The sequence below is a fragment of the Malus domestica genome, chromosome 05 (assembly GCF_042453785.1).
Source record: "Malus domestica chromosome 05, GDT2T_hap1".
NCBI lineage: Eukaryota > Viridiplantae > Streptophyta > Magnoliopsida > Rosales > Rosaceae > Malus > Malus domestica.
The window spans coordinates 6,043,799-6,047,476 of record NC_091665.1 but is presented as its reverse complement, the minus strand read 5'-3'; the positions used below and the strand labels follow the sequence as shown (position 1 = coordinate 6,047,476).

The 3,678-nt window shown below is 41.3% G+C and overlaps 1 long non-coding RNA gene across 1 annotated transcript; it reads left to right on the top strand.

Moving 5' to 3' along the window:
* The first annotated feature begins 478 nt into the window (after positions 1–478).
* Positions 479–2,556, top strand: LOC139195872 (uncharacterized). Its single transcript, XR_011580940.1, has 3 exons — positions 479–1,795; positions 1,879–1,976; positions 2,170–2,556. It is a non-coding gene; the product is annotated as an uncharacterized lncRNA (long non-coding RNA).
* Positions 2,557–3,678: the final 1,122 nt, after the last annotated feature.

The window sequence follows — 3,678 nt, the reverse complement described above, 5'->3', positions numbered from 1 at the left end:
CTTGCACTTCTAAGATCTTGATTTGTCTGACCTCTTCCTTCTTCAACACATTTGAAAATGTCTGGACCCTCCGACCGTCGTTTTGACCTGAACCTTGGAGAAGAGACAGCCACGCCTTCTCCAGACAACATATGGCGCCCATCCTTCATATCCCCTACTGGTCCTCTTACCGTTGGGGATTCTGTGATGAAGAATGATATGACCGCTACAGTGGTGGCCAGGAACCTTCTCACTCCCAAAGATAACAGACTACTTTCCAAACGGTCTGATGAGTTGGCTGTTAAGGACTCTCTGGCTCTTAGTGTTCAGTGTGCAGGTTCTGTGTCTAATATGGCCCAACGCCTATTTGCTAGAACCCGCCAAGTTGAATCATTGGCTGCTGAAGTGATGAGTCTCAAACAGGAGATTAGAGGGCTCAAGCATGAGAATAAGCAGTTGCACCGGCTCGCCCATGACTATGCTACAAACATGAAGAGGAAGCTTGACCATATGAAGGAATCTGATGGTAAGGTTTTACTTGATCATCAGCGGTTTGTGGGTTTGTTCCAAAGGCATTTATTGCCTTCGTCCTCTGGGGCTGTACCTGGTAATGAAGCTTCAAATGATGAACCTCCAATGCCTCCTCCTTCTGGGGTTTTGTCAAGTACTGAGGCTCCGGATAACCACCCTCCGGTGCTTTCTCTTTCTGGGGCTCTACCGACTGCTGAGACTTCCCCTAAGCAACCTTTGTGAAGGCTCCCTTTTGTTTGTTTATTTTGACTCATGTATATGTACATATTTGTGGCTTATCGAAAATATTAATAAATAAGCTTTGCTTCATTTCAACATATTGTGTTAAATACACCAAAGCCTTCTTCATAAAGTTCTTTGAATTTTTGCTTTTGTTGAAACCTGTATTGTTGAAGCTTTGTGAGTGAAGCATGTAGTTTGAGGTAGTGTTCCCTTAATTTCCCGAGTGAGGAAAACTTCTCGGTTGGAGACTTGAAAAATCCAAGTCACTGAGTAGTCACGAACTTTTGAGTACCAAGGCGTAGTAGCATATGGTGGGAGTCCCCCAAGTCTCTAGTCGAGGGAGTTGACGAATGAGGTGTCTTGCTAATAGTCCATGTCGTAAGTACCAAAACTTCATTCTTTTGTTTTCTAAGTGGTAGCCTCGGACTTTTTCTTCATATATTTTGTTTATGAAGGTTGCTAGGCCCGAATAAGTGGAATTGCAGAAGGTGTAACGGTTGGTAGCTGTTTTATGGAAAGCCATCTGACTACGATAGTCTTGCACATGATGACTATAGGGAGATACACACACATACTGCTATGATAGAGGGTGTAACCGTTGGTGCATTACAATCATAATGGAAGCATCACAATGATGGAAGCATCACAATGATGAAAGCATCATAATGATGAAAACACCATAATGATGAAACATCATAATGATGTTTCTTTGGTGGAATTGTTTTTCATTTCCCCTAACACCCGGAATTGGTTTTCAATATAAGACCATCATCTGTAGCTCGAATCACAAAGTTGTCTTCATGAAAGTTGTTCTTTAATTCCTTAACTACAACATATCCAAATTTGAGAGCCATCAGATCAGTACAACTCTAGAAATTCAGGTACGACGAGTGATTGTTCATCATTTGTCTGTCAACACGTCAGACCTGTTGTGAGCTTCAAAAAATCCATTTTCTCTTGCTTAGATCAACATACTTTCTTCATCGAAGTTGTTCCTCAGCTTGTGAACTACAACATATCCAAATTTGAGATCCCTCGGAGCAGTATAACCCCAGAAATCCAGGTATGATGAATGACTGGTTATTATTTTTCTATCAACCCGTCAGATTTGTTGTGAGCTTCGAAACTCCATTTTCTCTTGTTCAGATCGGTATGCTTTCTTCATTGAAGTTGTTCCTCAGCTCGGGAACTACAACATATCCAAATTTGAGATCCCTCGGAGCAGTATAACTCCAGAAATCCAGGTATGATGAATGACTGGTTATTATTTTTCTGTCAACCCGTCAGATTTGTTGTGAGCTTCGAAACTCTATTTTCTATTGTTCCGATCGGCATGCTTTCTTCATTGAAGTTGTTCCTCATCGTCTCTTTCATAACATATCAAAAATTCAGAATGAACTAATGGTTAAATATTTCCAGATCTTCGAAACATCACAGCAGCTTCGAAATCTGCAAGAATCCGACTGTCATGTTTGGAGCTTCAACACTTTAATTTTCGTCGCTCAAACAGAAATGGTTCCTTCTTGAAAGTTGTTCATATGCTCAAGAACTATAGGGTGTCCAAAATTCAGCTCCATTGGAGAAGAGCAGAGGTTGCAGAAATTTGATAGATGAAAGGAGGCGGAAGAGGGAGAGAGAGAAAAAGTCTCTTGGGTTGGATTTCTATTTTGGGGCAGATTCCAATTTTTGTAGCACCTTCATTATTGATGAATTGCTTGTACTTTTGTCCAATATGAAACTTGGGACTTTGGCTTGTTGTTGGATCTATTATAATATGTTTGGGAACATATATAAGTGAATAAATAAGAAGGAAAATTTTGGGCCCTTGTGGGTGTAAAACAAAAAATGTTTATGTTTACCCAAGTGTTTTTGTACAAGTTCAAGGGCATCTTGGGTTTTGTGAACAAAATTTGTTTATTTGGAGCAAGGTTTTGTGTTGAAGCTTTGTAGGTGAAGCTTTGGTGTTGAAGCTTTGTAGATGAAGCTTTCGAGGTGAAGCTTTGTAGATGAAGCTTTCTGGGTGAAGCTTTGATGGTGAAGCTTTGATGGTGAAGCTTTGTAGATGAAGCTTTGTAGATGAAGCTTTCGAGGTGAAGCTTTGATGGTGAAGCTTTGTAGATGAAAGTATGTAGAGGGAGCTTTCTAGGTGAAGATTTTTTAGGTGAAGCTTTGTAGGTGAAGCTTTGGAGGTGAAGCTTTTCGGGTGAAGCTTTTTGGATGAAGCTGTTTTTTTTTTTTTTTTTTTTTTTTTGGCGCTTGACACGTTCTTCATTACATAGGATGCCAAACGGCTATAGCTCAACACTTGTACATCGTGAGTCTATTTGTAGTAGTACTTCAAGTGATCAGTGTTCCATGGATGGCCAAGGGTCTTGCCATCGGAGCTTCTAAGTGTGTAAGAGCCAGGGCGACTGATGCCAATGACTTCATACGGTCCATCCCAGTTTGGACTAAGTGTGCCTTCACTCGGGACTCTGTCGCAGAGTAATCTTTTCTTTAAGACCCAGTCTCCTATTTTGAAAGAACGAGGCTTGACCCTAGAGTCATAATAGTTGGAGATGCGCTGCTTGTAGGCGACATTCCTCAAGTGAGCTTGGTTTCTGTGTTCCTCGACTAAATCCAAGTTGAGGGTGAGTTGTTTGTCATTTTCACTTTGAATGTAGTTCTGGACTCGGAATGTTGCTTGCTCGAGCTCAACAGGGACAACCGCCTCTGTGCCAAAGGCAAGTGAGAATGGAGTTTCTCCTGTTGAAGTCCGATATGACCAAAGAACTTGGGGTACAAATTCTGGCCAACAGCCTTTAGCTTTGTCCAAGCTGGTTTTCAAAGTGCGCTTGATTATTTTGTTGATGGCCTCAACTTGTCCATTAGACTGGGGATGAGCTGGAGAGGCAAAACATAAGTTGATGTTGAACTTAGAGCAGAACAACCTGAACTTCTTGTTGT